Here is a 21,697-nt window from a genome sequence, read left to right as displayed (position 1 = left end):
AAAATCATTCTTTCTGGATTATCTGGGTGGGGCCCTAAATCCAATGACAAGTGTCCTTACAAGCACAAACAGGAGAGACAGAGGGAGGAGAGGAGAAGGCAGAGATTAGAGAGATGCAGCCACTAGCCAAAAATGACAGTCAAGTTATTTATTTATTTATTTAGAGACAGAGTCTCCCTTTGTTGCTGGGGCTAGAGTGCCATGGTGTCAGCCTAGCTCACAGCAACCTCAATCTCCTGGGCTCAAGCGATCCTCCTGCCTCAGCCTCCCCAGTAGCTGGGACTACAGGCATGCGCCACCATGCCCGGCTAATTTTTTTGTATATATATTTTTAGTTGGTCAATTAATTTCTTTCTATTTTTTTAGTAGAGTGGGGTCTCGCTCAGGCTGGTTTCAAACTCCTGACCTTGAGCGATCCTCCCGCCTCGGCCTCCCAGAGTGCTAGGATTACAGGCGTGAGCCTCTGCTCCCAGCTGACTTCCGTTGTTTTAAGCCAAGTTCGTGGCAATTTGTCATGGCAGCCCTAGGAAACTAGGGCTAATGATAATAACTAATAATGAGGAGCATTTACGAGGCCCGATCCATGAGATGGGTGCTATTATTAACCCCAATTTACAGATGAGGAAGTTGAGGTTCAGACAGGCCAAGTAGCTTGCCCCAGGCCACATGGCTATAAGTGGCTGAGCTGGGATCTGAGCCCAGGTTTAACTCCAGGGACCTACCTGAAGCACACACTGAAGCACAGTGTCTAGGCACCTGTGCGGCTGTTACACACAAACCCCATGCCAGATGGTTTCTAAGCGACGGTCATGTGTTCTTTGTCCTCATACTTAAAGGGCTATCCCTTTTAGCACCCTCTCTCCCAGCCCTCAGCTCTCAGCCACCACCTTGGAAATGACACACATGTTACAGTCAACCATCTCTCTAACTCAGACGACCACGGCAACCGTTGCCGTAGACACATTGTGGACATACATGGTCACGCACAGTCCCTTGCATCTGTTTAGCCCTCGAGTCCTTCGGGTCTATTTGCAGATGTTGCCAAGAGAAATCAGAAATCTTGGGAAACTTTTTGTCCTTGGGGAAGGACCAACGATGGTTTTTTGTTAGTGGTTTTTTTTTTTTTTTTTTTTTTTGGCTGATTTTGAATTTGTGTGAAGATTATCTCACTGTCCCAGGAGAAATACTTAGAAAGAAAAGTTTTTCTTAAGACTAAAAATATGTTTTCTGAGCTCACCAGACTATCAGAACATCAACCCTGGTCTCTGGTGATTGATAGCATGATTTGGAAAGTAAACATTTCTTTTCCTCTCTAGTTTTGTCCTGTCTTTTGGGACTAGAATAGATGGTTCTTTATCTCTGGCAAGCCCAGAAGACAGTGTGTGTGTGTGTGGGGTGTGTGTGTGTGTGTGTGTGTGTGTGTGTGTGTGTATTAGGGTCTGGATAAGGTTACTTTTACTTTCTTATCCTTTATTTCTTTTCTTTCAAAGAAAATCTACACCCCATTTCACAGGTGGAAACATTGAGTCTTGGTGAATCTAAAGGATTTTCTCCAAGACCACTCAACCAGAGGGACTCATTACAAATGCTGTGCTTGTCCTCTCAAGAAACCATTCCGTTTAGTGAAAACGAGAGCTGTTATACAATGAGTTTTGAGGCTAATTTTAAAGCAAGTCATGCGCCCCTTCCATTGCTCTGACCCAAATATGCAACAGGGATTCAAAGTGGTGCACAAAGAAAACCAAAGTCCATCAAGAGGTTCTACATAAGCAGTTTGGTGGATTACGGGAACGTAAGCCTCGTTTTTCAGCCCCTGGAATGCTTCATCCCTTGGGATTCATTTTGTGTTCCAGTTACTGCTGGGAGAGAGCCTTGAGTCCCCAGCTGGGCCCTGGGACTGACCTTGGGTCCCTTGTTCTCTCTGCACCCAGGATTCCAGAGCAGGAAAGAGATGCCAATCTGACCTCTCACCCTTGTGCGGCTTTTGACTGCTCTCACCTTTGACTGCTGGTGGAGGTGTTTTTTTTTTTTTTTTTTTTGACAGTCTCACTCTGTTCCCTCAGTTAGAGTGCCGTGGCATCAGCCTAGCTCACAACAACCTCAAACTCCTGGGCTCAAATGATCCTCCTGCCTCAGCCTCCCGAGTAGCTGGGACTACAGGCATGCGCCACCATGTCCGGCTAATTTTTTCTATGTATGTTTTTATTTGGCCAATTAATTTCTTTCTAGTTTTAGTAGAGATGGGGTCTCGCCTTTGCTCAGGCTGGTTTCAAACTCCTGACCTTGAGCGATCCTCCCACCTTGGCCTCCCTGAGTGCTAGGATTACAGGCGTGAGCCACCACGCCCAGCCGCTGGTGGAGGTTTGAAGCCTTGATCCAGAGCGTTCTCTTGGGGGCTGATGGTGAAGGGAAGGACAGAGACAGGGTTTCCAGTAATCCTTAAAGCGGCATGGGCTGCGGATGGTTAGTATAGACAGAAGGCACCCCGGCCTAAATAAAAAGGAAGTTTACCTGTGATTTCACTTTTCTGTACCTCTTCTTCCTGTCCAAGGCTACTTCACGCAATCACTGGGAGCTTTCCCAGGAAGCTTTCCTCGTCTCTTCTTTCTCCAAACCAAAACCTGCTCCCAGGAAAGAATTTGCTAAATTCATTCACATCTCAGAGACAAACTGTGATCTTTGGCTTCACATTTGAAGCCTTATAGCAGAAGCAATGGGTTTCTATTGTTTTTTTTTGTTTTTTTTTTTTTTTGAGTCAGAGTCTTGCTCTGTTGCCCGGGCTAGAGTGCTGTGGCATCAGCCTAGCTCACAGCAACCTCAAACTCCTGGGCTCAAGCGATCCTCCCGCCTCAGCCTCCTGAGTAGCTGGGACTACAGGCATGTGCCACCATGCCCGGCTAATTTTTTCTATATATATTAGTTGGCCAATTAATTTCTTTCTATTTATAGTAGAGATGGGGGTCTCACTCTTGCTCAGGCTGGTTTCGAACTCCTGACATTGAGCAATCCGCCTGCTTCGGCCTCCCAGAGTGCTAGGATTACAGGCGTGAGCCACCGTGCCTGGCCAAGAAAGCTCTTATGGTCACAATTGCGGTTAAAAAAAAAAAGAAGACCAAAAAAAAAAAATACAAAAAAGAGAAAAGCAATAAAATTTAAAAAAATTAAAAAAAGAAAGCTCTCAGCACTGCAAATTATTCATTTGCAAGAATATTCCAGTTTAGCATTGGGTTTCCCAAAGCAGGCTCCACTGACATTGTTTTAAGACCAGACTTTAGGATGGGAGAGAGTATATACCCCTGCCCTGGGAGAAAGAGAGTGGCTTCTCCCCTAAATCCACCTGCCCTCCCTCCTCTCCTTACACCTCATGCACTATTGTCTTCCCTAACGTCATGTCACCTAACCATAAGAAATGAGCTTAAAATGCCACTGGGAGAAGAAACTTAGGAACTTAAATTCTTACTAGTGGCTAAATGACTACCAGAAAACATTTTGCAAATGAGTAAGGGAAGAGCATCTAGTATAGACTCAGGGAAGATTAGAAAAGAACAAAAAAGAGATATTTGACAGTGCTGATGTCAAGCATTGGAAGCCTGGTCAGTTTGCCTAGCTGTGACCCTGAGAGTCTGAGTGTTTCCGGAATAGAACTGCAACCCAAATCTCCAGTTCTCTGCAACAAGATGGCCAAGAAGCTGTCCTGGAAGGGAGATGCATTAGGAACCATTCATTGGGAACTGATATGTCAAATGGCAGAGCAGTCAAAATATTTAGCTGTAAAGCCCACACTGTTTTGGAAAAGGCTGAACTTGCATCCCTGCCGGGGACCCCTGTGGGCTCCCGGCTGATAACGTTTCCTGCCTCCTCTGCCTTTTGCGGCAGGCAGTCCAGCATGGGTGACTCACTGCTTGTCCCTGGCGGTTCATTCCTTGCGGGGCTTTATTTTTCTGAATCAGCCTCCTCTCTGGCCTTCTGTTAAAAGATACCCTATGTCAAAAGAAGAGCCCTGACTGTATTTTTGTGACAATGGCCCTACCTTACTTCCCATGCAATGTGGGTTATTTACTGGGTCCTAATCTTGTTAGGTCAACAGAAGAGAGACCATGCTTTCCATTTTACAGATGGGGAGACTGACTCCGACAGAACTGCCTTGCCCTAGGTTTCAAGAGTAGTTAGTGGCAGAGCATGAACTTGGATCTCTGATTTGTGTCTTTTCTAATACACTAGCAGTTGGCAATTCATTTCGAGAATATTAAATGGCTTGAGCACTATTGCATAGCTTTATGCCTCCCTCTAAAATCAAAATGTTGTTTTTCTTTTTTTTTTTTTTTGAGGCAGAGTCTCGCTTTGTTGCCCAGGCTAGAGAATGTTGTTTTTCTATAAAACCAAGATTTAGGCCGGGCGCGGTGGCTCACGCCTGTAATCCTAGCACTCTGGGAGGCCGAGGCGGGCAGATTGCTCAAGGTCAGGAGTTCAAAACCAGCCTGAGCAAGAGCGAGACCCCGTCTCTACTAAAAATAGAAAGAAATTAATTGGCCAACTAATATACATAGAAAAAATTAGCCGGGCATGGTGGCGCATGCCTGTAGTCCCAGCTACTTGGGAGGCTGAGGCAGGAGGATCGCTTGAGTCCAGGAGTTTGAGGTTGCTGTGAGCTAGGCTGACGCCACGGCACTCACTCTAGCCTGGGCAACAAAGCGAGACTCTGTCTCAAAAGAAAAAACAAAAAAACAAAAAAAACACCAAGATTTAGAAACCAAGAGCAGTATCTACAGGGGAAAGAGATTTTCTCCCATTTTTTTTGAAAAGTCTTCATTTCAAATAGGTTGAATCGCTAGGTGATGGGCTGATTGATTTTCAAAAAAATCTAACGACGCTCCCCATCAAACAAACAATAAATTTTCATTGCAGAAACTTTTTTTTTTTTTTTTTTTGAGACAGAGTCTCGCTTTGTTGTCCAGGCTAGAGTGAGTGCCGTGGCGTCAGCCTAGCTCACAGCAACCTCAAACTCTTGGGCTCAAGCGATCCTCCTGCCTCAGCCTCCCGAGTAGCTGGGACTACAGGCATGCGCCACCATGCCCGGCTAATTTTTTATATATATATATCAGTTGGCCAATTAATTTCTTTCTATTTCTAGTAGAGACGGGGTCTCGCTCTTGCTCAGGCTGGTTTTGAACTCCTGACCTTGAGCAATCCGCCCGCCTCGGCCTCCCAAGAGCTAGGATTACAGGCGTGAGCTGCAGAAACTTTTGAAAATGTTAGAAAAACACAAAGGGGAAAATAAAAATCACCTATAATCCTCCCGCCAAGATATATGTCACCCCAATTTTTCCAGCTGTTACGAGAACCGGATGACCCTATGACATTTTGATATGCATCTTTCCTGTCTTTTTTCCTACCTGTATAAGCATGGTTTAACAAATGGGAAGAAATGTGGTATAAACTGGTTGATAACTTGCTTTTTCATTTAATATTTCCACGACCATTTTATCACCTTGTTAAATTTTTTCCAAAACGTGTTTGATTACAGCATACTAAGCTATGAATGAGGCATCTTTTTTTGTAACCTCTTGGTACTTTGAGAGTTAACAACTTTTTTTTTTTTTTTTTTTGAGACAGAGTCTCGCTTGTTGCCCAGGCTAGAGTGAGTGCCATGGCGTCAGCCTAGCTCACAGCAACCTCAGACTCCTGGGCTCAAGCAATCCTGCTGCCTCAGCCTCCCGAGTAGCTGGGACTACAGGCATGCACCACCATGCCCGGCTAATTTTTTCTATATATATTAGTTGGCCAATTAATTTCTTTCTATTTATAGTAGAGATGGGGTCTCACTCTTGCTCAGGCTGGTTTTGAACTCCTGACCTCGAGCAATCCGCCCACCTCGGCCTCCCAGAGTGCTAGGATTACAGGCGTGAGCCACTGCGCCCGGCCGGCAGAGTTAACAACTTTTTTATTATAAACAGCACTACAATGAGCATCCTTGGTCCTATAAAAATCTAGCGAGGCTTTCACCCAGTGATTTGTCTGGGTCTTGGTTTGAGGAAAACTAAAAATGGGGCGAGAAACAGGCAAAGTTAGCAGACAGCATGATTTTTCGTCTGTCTGTTGGAGAAAGGAGAGGAGCAAGGTCACTGAGAATAAGTGTGTCCTCCGTAAAGGTCATTTTCTCTCTTTGCACTCTAAATCCTACTGCCCTCAGCTTTGCTGAAAGTTATTTCTCAGGGCAGCAAATGAGATTGTTGTCACAATATCTGAACTTGTGCCCATAAAGCTCTTTGGCAAATCACTGCACTGTTTTGCTGTGGGCACATCCCCATGGCCCAGCGGGAACTGGCCTCCGTGGGAGGTGATATTAATAATAAGCTTAGGCCGGGCGCGGTGGCTCATGCCTGTGATCCTAACACTCTGGGAAGGCGAGGCGGGAGGATCACTCAAGGTCAGGAGTTCGAAACCAACCTGAGCAAGAGTGAGACCCCATCTCTAATAAAAATAAAAATTAATTGGCCAACTAAAAAAAATATATATATATATTAGCTGGGCACAGTGATGCATGTCAGTAGGCCCAGCTACTCGGGAGGCTGAGGCAGGAAGATTGCTTGAGCCCAGGAGTTTGAGGTTGTTGTGAGCTAGGCTGACGCAACGGCACTCTACCCTGGGCAACACAGTGAGACTCTATTTCAAAAATAATAATAATAATAATAAACTTAAGGATTATTCACAATCATGTGACCAATGGATTTCTTTAGTTTCTTCACGGGATTGAGTTATATCTCTCCACTCCCTTCTTATCAGGAGCTATTTGTTAGTTCTTATAACGGCTGGAAAAACTGGGGTGATCATTATTCCCAAACTATAATTTCAGGTAAGTGAGGTCATAAAATCAGATAAGGCTAGAGACTGAGTGCTTAAAAAAAAAAATCTCATTTGTTGGGGGATTCTAAAAATAGTTGCCAAGGCCGTCCTTCACCTTCACGATTATTTCCGTCTTCGGTTCTAAATCCGAACGGCACAGAGCAACACAATTTATACATTACACTCGTAGGAGAACAGAAAGCTCATTAATTCTTAACGTCGCTGACTGCTCCCCATCACAGGCTCCTGTTCTGAAATCTATCCGGGTCTGCCGTTCGGAGGTGATTCAGCTGCCTTATCGATAACCTCAGGGCTATTAAAAACACGGTGACCTTTGCAAGTGACACAAGGTCACAGCTCACCCCAAGGGAGGGCGCGGCTACATCTGCCTGAATCATCTCAGGTTCATTCATTCACAAATTCATTTACTTAAATAATACTTGAACTGTGCCAGGCAAAAGAAAAAGTCCTTGTTTTCTGGGAGGGAGACAAATGAATAAATATACAGCACAATGAAGGTGTTATAAAGAAAAATAAAGCCAAGTAGGAGAATGGGTGTGTGTGTGTGTTGGTTGGGGGGAGCGGTGACATTTTAGCTCTGGTAGTTAGGAATGGTCTCTTTGGAGGGGGGTATGGGGCATTTAAGTGCAGGGACAGGCCACGTAAAGTAGGTATCTGGGGACCAGGACAATGGCCTCGAGATGGAAGCGTCTTCTCTAGAGAACCAGGCAGGAGGTGAGTGTGGCTTTTGGAAGTGGTGAGCCAGGAAGAGGGAGGGAGATACGAGAGCCTGGAGGCCACGGAGAGATTTGGGATTTTATTTTCTGGGAAGGAACTGTCTGGAGGTGGCCCTGAGGCGGAGGGGAAGCTAGTGATCCCAGGGGGCCTTGGTCGTAGTACCCCGAGAGCCAATTCACCACAGATTCTCACAGTCCCTGACCTCAGGAGTGTCAAGCGTGGTTTCCCAGCAAGTTGGAGGCATTTAGTGAGGGATTCTGGGAGAAACTATGGGTTCTGGGAAAAATAAAAAGGTCCCTGCGGCTGCCAGGCCCACCCTCCTGGAGGTTTTATAATTCAGATGAGCTGCTCTGGCACTCTGGGTCCACTCCAAATAGATGAGATTTTTAACAGAAACAGACTTGATTCCCGTCCGTAACACTAGCAGGTTTTTATGACCTCATATAACTATTAACCGTTACAGGGGGACCATAATTCTTTCTATGCAGCCCCTCAGTAGACCATGTGATCTTTGCTAATTTTCTCGAATCCTAGAGAATCCCGATGAGGTTTAGGAGGTTAGGTAACTTGATGAGGTCACATGGTTTTGTTTGTTGTTTTGTTTTTTTTGAGACAGAGTCTCGCTTTGTTGCCCAGGCTAGAGTGAGTGCCGTGGCGTCAGCCTAGCTCACAGCAACCTCAAACTCCTGGGCTCAAGCAATCTTCCTGCCTCAGCCTCCCGAGTAGCTGGGACCACAGGCATGCGCCACCATGCCCGGCTAATTTTTTCTATATATATCAGTTGGCCGGTTAATTTCTTTCTATTTATAGCAGAGGCAGGGTCTCGCTCTTGCTCAGGCTGGTTTCGAACTCCTGACCTTGAGCAATCCTCTTGCCTCGGCCTCCCAGAGTGCTAGGATTATGGGCATGAGCCACAGCACCCAGCCATCACATGGTTTTTGAGTGATGGCAAGATTTAAACTCAGGTCTCATTGGCTGGAAAGCCTATTTATCCCATCATGCACCATACTGTCTAATAATTCCCAACACTTCTATTTATTCATCAAAACATTTATGGAACATGTGCTATATGTTCAGTGCTGTGCAGACCACACACCGGGGATGCAGAGGGCCTGCCCTCAAGGGTCTCGGAATCCAGTAGGTTGTCTAGAATCCCAGGATGGACTAGGCACGGTTGCTCAAGCCTGTAATCCTAGCACTCTGGGAGGCCGAGGCAGGAGGACTGCTTGAGCTCAGGAGTTCGAGACCAGCCTGAGCAAGAGTGAGATCCTGTCTCTACTATAAATAGAAAAAAATTAGCCAAACAACTAAAAACAGAAAAAATTAGCTAGGCATGGTGGCGCATGCCTGTAGTCCCAGCTACCCGGGAGGCTGTGGCAGGAGGGTCACTTATGCCTAGGAGATTGAGGTTGCTGTGAGCCAGGCTGATGCCATGGCACTCTAGCCCAGGCAAGAGAGTGAAACTCTGTCTCAAAAGAAATAAAAAAAATAGAATCCTAGGATGGAGTGAGATTATAAGACCCAGCCCCTCAACTCCCCATGTTAGACCTTCCGAAATGGAGGTTTGTCCTCTCCTTCTCATTAAAGACCTTTGCCAGCTGCCAGGCAGGATGTGGCGTAGCTGCTGCTGTTTGTGCACCTGCCACTTCCATGCACGAAAATCATCCATGGGTCCATTTGTCCTTAGTTGACATTGGCACTGTTCAGTTGGATTTCACTTAAATTTGGATCTTAATTGTCACTTTAAAAAGTGCTCAGAGGCCGGGCACAGTGGCTCACGCCTGTAATCCTAACATTCTGGGAGGCCGAGGCGGGAGGATCGCTCAAGGTCAGGAGTTCGAAACCAGCCTGAGCAAGAGCGAGACCCCGTCTCTACTATAAATAGAAAGAAATTAACTGGCCAACTAATATGTATAGAAAAAATTAGCCGGGCATGGTGGCACATGCCTGTAGTCCCAGCTACTTGGGAGGCTGAGGCAGGATTGCTTGAGCCCATGAGTTTGAGGTTGCTGTGAGCTAGGCTTATGCCACGGCACTCTAGCCAGGGCAACAGAGTAGACTCTGTCTCAAAAAAAAAAAAAAAAAAAGTGCTCAGAAATCACACTATTACGCAGGGCTAAAAGGAAGAGCCATCGATGTAGAAGACTGCCCATCACATGGTGGCAACGCCGTTGCGGGCTGCAGATTGCCCAGCCTGAGTGCTCGCAGAACTGTCAGAGCCAAGGGCAGAACCGGTTCATGCTTGAAGAACTATCATTCAGTTGGAGAACAGACACTCTATCAGAAGCTTCCAAATAACCGTCTATCCGTGAAGCTTCCAGTGGATACCTTATTCAGTTGAGGAAAATAGGAACTACCAGTTTGACCACATAGCTCAAAACTCCAACATCTTCCCATGTGCCTCAAAATTATCCATCCAAGTCCACCAGGGCATCCTCAACGTCAGTACCCTGCTTGTTTCCTTCACAATAGTTTCCATAATTTGCAGTTACTTTGTGTGCTTGTCTTTGCCTGTCCCCCGGAATGAGGTTATCTTTTCATCTGCTGTTTTCCCAGAAACTGGCAAGATGCCTAGAGCCCCGCGGGCACTGGGTGAAGGTCGCTGCAGAATTGCAAGCAGGGGTCGGGGAGAGCGTCGCGTTTGCCGGGTGCTATAGACCCACGTGTGGCTGAAACGATTTCAAACTGTCTTGTCTTTAGTGTCTGAGAGGAGCTCGGCTTCAAAAGTTATACTGTAATGCTGAAAAAGCAAGCACTAAGCAGTTGTATAAATAAATACATGCTACCATTAGTTTTTTTGAAAACAGAATTATGAACACATAATGTGGACTTTTTTCCTGGAAGAAAACATTAGATTTACTAATATTATTTGCTACTAGCTTTTATGACTTCGCAATTTCTTTCGCTCAATGGCATCATCACAGAATGAGGGAAATAGTATAGTCAGTGTAAAAGCCCTTTAAATATTTCAAAGCTTTTTTTTTTTTGCTGTGAAAACAGGGAACTTTAGTATAAATAAGAGGTCCTGGGGGGCAGGGAGGGTCCTGAGGGGCTTCCATAATTTAACACTCTTCAAAAGCACAGACAATAGCAAGAAAGTGGGGTGGGGCCGGGTGGAGTGGGCCACCCCCTGCCCTGCCCTCTCAACTGAGGGCACACTGAGAGCCGGGGCTTTCATGGGTGGGGACTTTCTCCACCAGGAATGACCAGTCACATGCTGGGGACAGGGATGAGGGTAACACTGATGTTTCAGAGGAAGGGGCCATTGTACTTGGCAGTGGGTGGGGACAAGGCTGAGGCCACAAGGGCCACGACATCCCCCCAGTGTCTTGGTGAGTCTGGGGGACCCCCAAAATTTGCACAAGGCAGGGGACTGGAGCAGTCCATCAGTCATGGTTAGTCTTGTTAATACGTTGATCCGTGAGGTCACGGGGAGGGTTATGGCTAGAAGGCTGGGGGCATGGGGTGGGGGACCCCGACATCCAGGGCTTCACACCACTGTGCCACTTGGGGAGTTGCCTGGTTGGGAGGAGATGCCCTCTACCACTGACTTGCTGGGTGACCTGGGCCAACTTCCTTCCCCTGTCTGGGCCTTGGTCTCCTCGTCTGTGAACGTCTTGCCCGGCCGGGCCCAGGTGCAGATGAGGCCCTCCTGGCAGGCGGTGATGATGCAGTCCTCCAGGAAGAGGAGGACCGTGAGCCGCTCCTGGGCGATCTTCTTGCACACGAGGGGCTCCAGCAGTGGCACCTCATGGATGTGTGGGCACAGTGCGGTGCCGAGCACCTTGGTGGGGTCCAGGCGGCTGCGAGGGGCCGGGCCGCTGGGCTTGTCCCCACCGCCACCACTCCCACTGCTGCCCCGGCTGATGTTGCCCAGGCTGTGGTAGCGCTTGTGCTCCTTCTCCGTCCCCCGGTCACGTCGCTCTTGCAGCGTGAGCATGGCAAAGTGGCCGATGCTGAATGGTGTGCCTGGCTCCGTGGCCACACCAGGGCCACCTGCCTTGCCACCACCCGCCGGGTGTGGGAGGCTGTTAGAGCGGGACAGTGAGCGGGGCAGGGGGCCGGGGCCAGGCTCGCCACCCCTGGAGCTGCTGGCAGCTGGCGGCGTGGTGCCAGGCGTGCCGGGGAGGGTGCGGGTACGGGCCAGGAGCGGGTGTGGGTGCAGCACGTCTTCAGTGAGGTCCCATAGGCAGAACTGAGTGTCCTGGCCTGCCGAGCCAAAGCGGTAGGTGATGGAGCCGGCCGTGGGCAGCGGGGACAGCGGGACGCCCCCGCCTGAGCCCGTGCCCACGGCCTCAGGCTCCTCCTCCTCCTCACCGCTCCGCTCCATGTCACCGTTGGCTGCTGCTGTGGCCTCCTCTGCCCGAGTTGTGTAGGGGTCAAAAGCCACAGCGTTGACCCAAGACTTGTGGCCATGGCCCCGGGCCACCACGCGGCCCTCTGTGAAGGACCACACGGTGACCAGGTCATCTTCACCACCTGTCACCACATAGCGGCCATCAGGGCTCCAGCACACACAGAGCAGGCCCCCAAAGTAGCTCTTCATGAGCCCCTGCAGGAGCATGGAGTCGAAGTGGAAGACACGCAGGCAGCCGTCCTGGCTGACGCAGGCCAGGTGCCGGCCGTCGGGCGAGAAGGCAAACTCGTTGAGGGGGCCCTCGCCCACCGCCCACCTGGCCAGCGGGTTGCGGGGCGCCTTGCTCTTGGCAGCGTAGACGGAGAAGCCCTCGCCTTGCTTCAGGAGGCTGTACTGGGGCGGGGCTGAGGCGCAGGGCTGGCTGACGTTGTATAGGTACAGGTGGCCACTAGCATGCGACGCCAGGAACAGGCTCTCCGACTCAGGCAGCCACTTCAGATACGTCACCTTGGTCTTGTCGATCAGCCGCTCCTCATCGAATAGCTTGCTGGTGTCCTTCTTGATGAGATCCAGGTACTGCACCTGGCCAGCCGAGAAGCCCACCAGCAAGGAGATGGTCTCCGAGGCAGCAGTGAACTGGTTGAAGTCATGGCAGGTGGGCTGGGTGCCCTTGTAGATCCGCTTGTCGATTGGCTTGTTGAGGTCGATGGGCCGTTGGCTCCCGCGGCGACAGCAGCCCGGGTAGAAATAGAGCTCCCGGCCCAAGTTGAAGCAGACGCGGTCTCCCCCTGCGCCCAGCCCCGCGGGCGTGGCAGGTGGCTCCCCGGCCCCCGCGCTGTCCGGCTCCCCAAGGCGCACGAGGCTGAGGCGCACGGCGGGCAGCGCGGGCCCGGGCCCAGGGCCTGCGGGCGGCGGGGACGAGGCTGGGCCCGCGGCGCCGGGGCCGGAGGCAGAGGGAGGGCCGGGCGGGGGCTGCGGCGGCTGGGGCGGCGCCGGGGTCTGGGCAGAAGCAGGACCAGACCTGCGAGCGGCGCCGTCGCCGGGGAGCAGCTTGTAGAAGCCCTCCCGGGTGCGGAACTGCGCCTTGATCTCCGCGCAGTCCCCCATGGCGGCGCCGGGGCCCGAGCCACCCTCCGCGCGGCGCGCCGCCCGCCGCCATCTTGGGCGCCCCCCGGGCCCCGCGGCTGCCTGACCGACGCCTGCCGCCTGGCCCCCGCCGGAAGCCGCGCCTATTTCAAAGCTTTAAATGATATATATATATATATATATATATATATATATATATATTTTTTTTTTTTTTTTAGACAGTCTCCCCCTGTTGCCCAGGCTAGAGTGAGTGCCGTGGCATCAGCCTAGCTCACAGCAACCTCAAACTCCTGGGCTCAAGCGATCCTCCTGCCTCAGCCTCCCGAGTAGCTGGGACTACAGGCATGCGCCACCATGCCCGGCTAATTTTTTCTATATGTATTAGTTGGCCAATTAATTTCTTTCTATTTATATTAGAGACGGGGTCTCGCTCTTGCCCAGGCTGGTTTCGAACTCCTGATCTTGAGCGATCCTCCCACTTCGGCCTCTCAGAGTGCTAGGATTACAGTAGTGAGCCACTGTGCCCCGTCTAAATGAGATATTTTAATATTTTGGGATTTCTTTGAATGATTCTCCCAACATCTCTTCTCTACTCCATGAGCTGAACATCTCACTAGATAATGTGGACTTCACGGATAAGATGAGACCCCATTGATGTCACCGAGGGCAGACCATCGTCCTAGTTAGAAAGGAAGTCACCGCCACGATGCAGCGAGGATTGTGTCTAGAGGGGCTGATCTGAGGGGCCACTTTCCCTGGCATCAGCTCTGGAGCGGGAGAGCCCGTTGGAACCGTGGCGTCATGCTTACCTCGGGAAGGTTCTCTATCCTCTCTGGGTTGCAGCTTCTCATCTGCAAAACGGGGGAAGGTAAACACCAACAGCTAGACGTGGAGACGAAGGCAGCTCTGTGCTTCACACTCGGGAGGTGCTTGGTACAAGGCGCTCCCCACCCCACCCCCTTCTAGAACATCTTCTGCCTCGCTGTGAATCCCTGGTCAAACCGCCGGTGGTTCTCAGCCATTTAGAAGGCCACTGACACTGGTACTGTCTAACTCAGATCAGAGGAAAACGCCTGCTCTAGAACAGCACTCCTTCCCTGGTACATTTATTCCATCAATACTTCACTCTTTTTCCTTTTATCCAAACTTCTTACTTTCGTAACACTACTCTTATTTCTGCCTCTGCTTCTTCAGAAATCTCGTTTCAAATCCCGGGACTTGGGACAGCATGGACACTTGAGAGGCTGTTTAATCCCTTGACCTCAATTTTGTAAAGGGACACATTTAAATCATCTCCCACCACTTTTTCCTATACTGGGGTAAATTGAAAATACACTGTAAAAAATTATAAGAAGTTGTTCTTTCAAATGGATTCTCCAAACATTAGGAACTAACCTATAAGAGGCCAAATAAGAGTGTGATTGATTAATGGGCCCGGCACGGTGGCTCACTCCTGTAATCCTAGCATTCTGGGAGGCTGAGGAGTGAGGATCGTTTGAGTTTAGGAGCTCGAGACCAGCCTGAGCAAGAGTGAGACTCCATCTCTACTAAAAAATACAAAGAAACTAGTTGGACAACTAAAAATATATATATAATATATATTATATATAAATATATATATAATATATATATATAATTAGCCAAGCATGGTGGCGCATGCCTGTAGCCCTAGCTACTTGGGAGGCTGAGGCAGGAGGATCACTTGAGCCCAGGAGTTTGAGGTTGCTGTGAGCTAGGCTGATGCCATGGCACTCACTCTAGCCCAGGCAACAGAGTGAGACTCTGTCTCAAACAAAAAAAACCTGTGATTAATGAACTATAGATGAGTAGGGTCTTGATTTTACATTTGGGTTATTAACCGTCACGGTTCTTTCCCAAGCAGTGCTGACACACACGTGGGAAGGTGTGACATCTCCCTGTCCCACAGAGCCGAAGAGGTTTACTGTGTACAGGTTCCTTGTATTGTACATGCTTAAAATTTAACACTAGAGACGTGCAGAAAGCATGTTCTACTTATGTTAACATCCTGAAAAGGAGCTAGAATGAAATCAGGGCTACGTTAGAGTCCCACTTTGGCATCATAGAATGTTCAAGACGGAAGAGGCTGGAACACTCTTACAACCTTCTCATTTATAGAGGAGACACCCAAAAGAGTCACGCTGTGTCTTATTGGAATTACAGGCCAGTTAGTGCTGTAACAGTTTCTGGTTTTGAGGGACCAATCGTGATGAGACAATTCTCATCAAAATCATTTTCTAAGCCACTGACCTGAAGACATCCTATCTTCTTTTGATAAATTTGAGTTCCTTACTAAATGCTAGTATTAACTGAGCTTCACCCAAGGATAATTAGTGAAAATAATTTGTGTTGGGTAACACAATTTTAAACCTGATGCACAAATGATCACGTACTTTCTTCCTTGTTTACTTACCTACTTGGTAATAAATTACCCGTGTTAATAAACATGAGACTATTACTGTAAAGCCATGTGCCAAATAAAAGTTTTATGTTTCATTTCCACATTTAACCTCAGCTGTATGAGCTAAGCATCCACGGTTCTTTTTTTTTTTTTTTTGAGACAGAGTCTCACTCTGTTGTCCAGGCTAGAGTGAGTGCCGTGGCGTCAGCCTAGCTCACAGCAACCTCACACTCCTGGGTCCAAGCGATCCTCCTGCCTCAGCCTCCCGAGTAGCTGGGACTACAGACATGTGCCACCGTGTTTTTAGTAAAGACAGGGTCTCGCTCTTGCTCAGGCTGGTCGTGAACTCCTGACCTTGAGTGATCCTCCTGCCTGGGCCACCCAGAGAGCTAGGATTACAGGCGTGAGCCAACGCGCCAAGCCCATAGTTCTTTTTTTACAGTAGAGGAAACAGAGGTTCAGAGAAGTGAGGTAACCTACTTGTGGTTCCAGAAATAGTAAATAGCAAAGCCTTTATTCTAACAGGCTGCAAACACACACGGGCCCTTTCTAGCACGGTCAGGGGGCCTCTGCACCCTAGGATATGTATCCTTTCACACAGTTCTAAAATCAAGTGCAATTTAGGGTCTAGCCTGAGCCCATCACAACTCCCTCTTCCATTGTCCTTAAGAAAGCAGCTTGGTGCTGTTTAGGATTTGGATTCTGACCGTTGCCTTGTAAGGGCATAGTGTGGCTTTGGGCCTTGGTCTTAAAATACATTTAACCCAATCCTGCTGGAGCAGAGGCCAGAGTTCCGTGGGAACAGCACAGGGAGCGGGCAGGTGGGGTTTGGTCTGCTCCTGGCCATGCAGCCTAGGTCCTGGAGGACTGAGAACCACAGCGGCTCATCACAAGGGATCGGGGAGGACCTGAGGCTGTTGGGAACTGCTGTGATGCTTTCCTACAAACAGGCGCCTGTGGCCGGGCGCGGTGGCTCACGCCTGTAATCCTAGCACTTTGGGAGGCTGAGGCTGGAGGATCACTCAAGGTCAGGAGTTTGAAACCAGCCTGAGCAAGAGTGAGACCCTGTCTCTACTAAAAATAGAAACAAATTAGCTGGCCAACTAAAAATATATAGAAAAAATTAGCCGGGCATAGTGGCGCATGCCTGTAGTCCCAGCTACTTGGGAGGCTGAGGAAGGAGGATTGCTTAAGCCCAGGAGTTGGAGGTTGCTGTGAGCTAGGCTGACGCCACGGCACTCACTCTAGCCTGGGCAACAAAGCGAGACTCTGTCTCAACAAACAAACAAACGAACAACAGACACCTGTTCCACTGGGAACCCTGCCATGGGGAAGGCACCCCATTTGCTGAAAAGTGCCAGCTCGGTTAAAATATTGTCCAATTCGGCTGGGCACGGTGGCTCACACCTGTAATCCTAGCACTCTGGGAGGCCGAGGTGGGTAGATTGCTCGAGGTCAGGAGTTCGAAACCAGCCTGAGCAAGATGAGACCCCATCTCTACTATAAATGGAAAGAAGTTAATTGACCAACTAAAAATATATACAAAAAATTAGCTGGGCATGCTGGCGCATGCCTGTAGTCCCAGCTACTCGGGAGGCTGAAGAAGGAGGATCGCTTGAGCCCAGGAGTTTGAGGTTGCTGTGAGCTAGGCTGACACCATGGCACTCAATCTAGCCTGGGCAACAAAGCAAGACTCTGTCTCAAAATATATATATATATATATATATTGTCCAATTCATCAATCAAGGGATGTGTGTATCCCTATTATTTGAAGAAAGAATGCCAGCAGTAACACACGTGGATATGATCGCTTAAGAATTTTTTGTTTCCCAGCCAACAGAGGATTCCACCCACGACTCCTTCCTAATCAGGTACCCCAAAATTTCAGACTGCAAATGCCATCCATGACTCTGGTGAGGGGAATTTCCTGGAGAAGAGCTGAGGCCCCCATTGCATCTGCCCTATCTGATAGCAGACCTCGTCACTTTGTAACAGAGACCCACTGAGTCCCAGTTCCTGTCAGTACCCGATCCCGCTCCTCCTTGGCCCTAGCTGGTGAGGCGAGCAGGAGGGCAGGGGCAGCAGCCAGCCACAGGAGGCACGGCCAGAATGGCTCTGCTTCCCCTGGGAACTTGGAGCAAGACTACACATTTCATTAATGAGAACAGCAAGACAAATTCCACTCTCTTCCCACTTTGCCTCATTTTTAAAACAAGCAGTTTCGCCCACATATCCATTCAGTGCAATGTGTTATTTTCCTGTCTCAGCCTTCCGCACACTTGCTCACACTGGCTCCTGTATGAGGAATGCTGTCTCCCTTCAGTCTCTACTTATCGAACCCAGATGGTCTTTTTTTTTTTTTTTTATTTTGAGACAGGGTCTTGCTGTGTTGTCCAGGCTGGAGCGCAAGTGGTATCCTCATAGCTCACTGTAACCTCGAACTCCTGGGCTCAAATGACCCTTGTACCTCAACTTCCAGAGTAGGTGGGACTACAGGGGTATGCCACTAAGCCCAGCTAATTAAAAAAAATTTTTTTTTTTGCAGAGATGGGGTCCAGGCTGGTCTTAAACTCCAGGCCTCAAGCAATCTTCTGCATTGGGCCCCCGAAGTGCTGGGATTACAAGAGTGAGCTATGGTGCCTGGCTCCAGATGGTCTTTGAAGGATCAGATTAAAAGCCAACTTCTCCAGAGCTTTTTTTACTCACCGTGGCTGGAAGAGTTCTCCCTCCCTGGACTCTCACATTAGCTGGTTTATGTCAATCTCATGGCAGACCCCATAAACCATCCTAGGCGTGTATGTTTGATCCCAATCTAGCAAAGTTTCCTTTGGGTACTGAAGTCATCCCTCACCGATCCCTGTTAGCTCAGTACACCTAGTTCAGTCCTCTGACAACCATACGATTGGCTCTCTGCCACCAACATGTTCACTGGATCCCACACTGCTTGGTCCTACAACTTCTACCCTGGAAGTCTTCTATGAACTTAGACCGAGGGCCAAGTCCAGACATCCTATGCAAACTATGGCAAAAATTGGCCCGGCAACTTCTTCCATTTAGGTGAGTGCCATAATCATATTGGGGAAAGATAGAAGATAAAGATCACAAAAATGTCAAGGATGACAAAAATGGGTTTTAAATGTATGTCTGGAACAAGATCTAATGGTCGATGGTGCAATGCTGAAGGGCATAGGGCAAACAAACTATGGTAATGACCGTTTTGCTCCACTTGTTCCGCTGAGGACAAAAATCTTCAAATTAAGGGTGTAGCGTGGCTAGGCGCCGTGGCTCATGCCTGTAATCCCAGCGCTTTGGGAGGCCGAGTTGGGAGGATCACTTGAGGCTGGAAGTAGAAGGTTGCAGTGAGCTATGATCACGCCACTGCACTCCAGTCTGGGCAACATGTATCTCAAAACAAAACAAAAATTTTCACTGCCCTATTTTCCAAAGGAGGAATAAAGTAGATTCTAAAAATTCCAGAATGGTGAATTTAATGTCAAACTCTGCCAAAATTGGGAATATAACATTTTGACTCCTAAGAATTGGTGATTTCTTTTCAACTCTGATTCAACAAAGAAAATGTCACAGCAAACTAACTTCCTTCTCGCTTTTTTGGATTACTGGAGCAGCCAACCAGGGAAATAACAGCAAAACATCATCTTATAGTTGAAAGAAACAAGTGGAGTGGGTAGAGCAGATCACAATCTTTTTTTTTTTTTGAGACAGAGTCTCGCTTTGTTGCCCAGGTTAGAGTGAGTGCCGTGGCGTCAGCCTAGCTCACAGAAACCTCAAACTCCTGGGCTCAAGCAATCCTGCTGCCTCAGCCTCCCGAGTAGCTGGGACTACAGGCATGCGCCACCATGCCCGGCTAATTTTTTCTATATATATTAGTTGGCCAATTTCTTTCTTTCTATTTATAGTAGAGACGGGGTCTCACTCTTGCTCAGGCTGGTTTTGAACTCCTGACCTCGAGCGATCTGCCCGCCTCGGCCTCTCAGAGTGCTAGGATTATAGGCGTGAGCCACCTGCCCGGCCTAGATCACAATCTTAAAGGTAGCAGTTACCACTTATAGTTTATGTTAGATGTGGTTCCAAGGGCTTCATATATATGGTATAGTTAGTAATCTACTTAATCCTCATAATAACTCTATAACATAGGGACTAACATTATTCCCATTTGGCAGATGAGAAAACTGAGGCAAGGTTAAAGCAATTTTCCTAAAGGTTACATGGTTAGAATTTCAACCTGGGCAATGTGGTCCCCAAGTTGTGCTTCTCCTGTTAGGCTACACTGCCCTTTCATATGAATAGCCAGGCTGCTAAAAACAGGGGAAATGGGAATCCTCCCTTTTCTGTATAGGAATGAGAAAAGAGCAGGAACACATATGGCCTCACTCTGCCCTCTTCCCCACTCACTCCTCTGAGGCGAGGAGGGAGACTTTGCTGAGATTGGGAGATGCAACTGAGCATACTTTCTTGGCAAGGTAAAGGTTATGAGGGCAGAATTTGCCTCTGCAAAGGGAGATTATCGTTTAAGGTAGGTAAATTCCAGGGCTGATATTCAAAATATTTTAATAACCAGTTCATCACCAGACCAACAATCAGGGCAACCATTAGTGTGCTAGTGCCAGTCCTAAGTTTAGGTCAACAGGGTTACTAGACAGGGTAAATAATTAGCCAGCCGTATCATGGTATCAATTTCATCAATCCAGTCTTCTCAGTTAAGAGGTGTGCTATTTTCGTTTCCACGGGTCTGATTTCTGTGTCTTATGTTTTTAATTTATTCTAGACTTAGAGGGGAAAGACAGGGAAATAAATAATTATTACCACCAATGCCGCAACAATCCTTTTGCACCTTTTGGAAAATATCCCAAATACTAAATGCAGTTTCAGGTGACATTTTTAAGGAGGTACTGACAAACTAAAAGGCACCCAAGAGCCAAGATTGAGCCTATACTGGGAACAATGTGGAATGAAACACATGGAAGACAGGCCATTCGTGTCATCCATCCCTCTTTGTGGACATGGACAGACCTGCTGAAGTCAACCAGACTGGGGATAGGCTGAGAGGGGCCCTGATCTGGGGCATGAAATGATCTTTGGCAAAGAAAATTACGGAGCTCTGGGCCCAAGAGGGGACTTCATTACTCTAGAGTAGAAGTCAGCAAAACTATGGCCATAGGCCTTCTGTTTTGTAAATAAAGTTTTATTAAGATATTTTCTTCGAAACCAGCCTGAGCGAGACCCCGTCTCTACCGAAAATAGAAAGAAATTAATTGACCAACTAAAAATATATATACAAAAAAATTAGCCGGGCATGGTGGCGCATGCCTGTAGTCCCAGCTACTCGGGAGGCTGAGGCAGGAGGATTGCTTGAGTCCAGGAGATTGAGGTTGCTGTGAGCTAGGCTGATGCCACGGCACCCACTCCAGCCTGGGCAACAAAGTGAGACTCTGTCTCAAAAAAATAAATAAGCCGGGCGCGGTGGCTCACGCCTGTAATCCTAGCTCTCTGGGAGGCCGAGGCGGGCGGATTGCTCAAGGTCAGGAGTTCGAAACCAGCCTGAGCAAGAGCAAGACCCCGTCTCTACTATAAATACAAAGAAATTAATTGGCCAACTAATATATACAAAAAATTAGCCGGGCATGGTGGCGAATGCCTGTAGTCCCAGCTACTTGGGAGGCTGAGGCAGGAGGATTGCTTGAGCCAAGAGTTTGAGGTTGCTGTGAGCTAGGCTGATGCCACGGCACTCACTCTAGCCTGGGCAACAAAGTGAGACCCTGTCTCAAAAAAAAAAAATAAAAATAAATAAATAAATAAAAATAAAAAAAGATATTTTCATGCTTGTCTCTGACTGCTTTTGTGCTCTACAGTGGCATAGCTGAGTAGCTGCAACAGAGGCCATATGGCCTATCAAGCCTGAAATATTTTCTATCTGAAAAAATTCTCAGACCTATGGTCTAGACAGAGGACAGTAACAACCTGGGGGGTGAAAGGAGAGGTGGGACCAATGGAGGAAGGATAAAGGAGTGTGCTTAGAGCTCGGACCTTTAGTGGGGGCACCTGGAGGAGGCAGAGAGGAAAGTATTAGGGTGCAACTACCACTACGCCTTCTGTGAACTTCCTTATGTGCTCAGAAACAAGACAATCTTCCAAACAGTTATTTACATATATTTGGGTAAGTTCCCAAAGGGTGAAGAAAGTGGATTTTTCTCGTCTTTCAGAATTAGGAACACATACACAATGTAAAACGCAAG

General features: G+C 48.2%; 1 pseudogene across 1 annotated transcript; it reads right to left on the bottom strand.

Annotated features, from left to right (window-relative positions):
- Positions 1-9,857: 9,857 nt before the first annotated feature.
- On the bottom strand, positions 9,858-13,165 carry LOC105880017 (dystrophia myotonica WD repeat-containing protein pseudogene; annotated as a pseudogene). The gene has a single exon (XR_001157978.3). The product of XR_001157978.3 is annotated as a dystrophia myotonica WD repeat-containing protein pseudogene (transcript).
- Between the last annotated feature and the right edge of the window lie 8,532 nt (positions 13,166-21,697).

The sequence above is a fragment of the Microcebus murinus genome, chromosome 5 (assembly GCF_040939455.1).
Source record: "Microcebus murinus isolate Inina chromosome 5, M.murinus_Inina_mat1.0, whole genome shotgun sequence".
NCBI classification, from domain to species: Eukaryota; Metazoa; Chordata; class Mammalia; order Primates; family Cheirogaleidae; genus Microcebus; species Microcebus murinus.
This window is presented reverse-complemented; position numbering and strand designations above follow the sequence as displayed.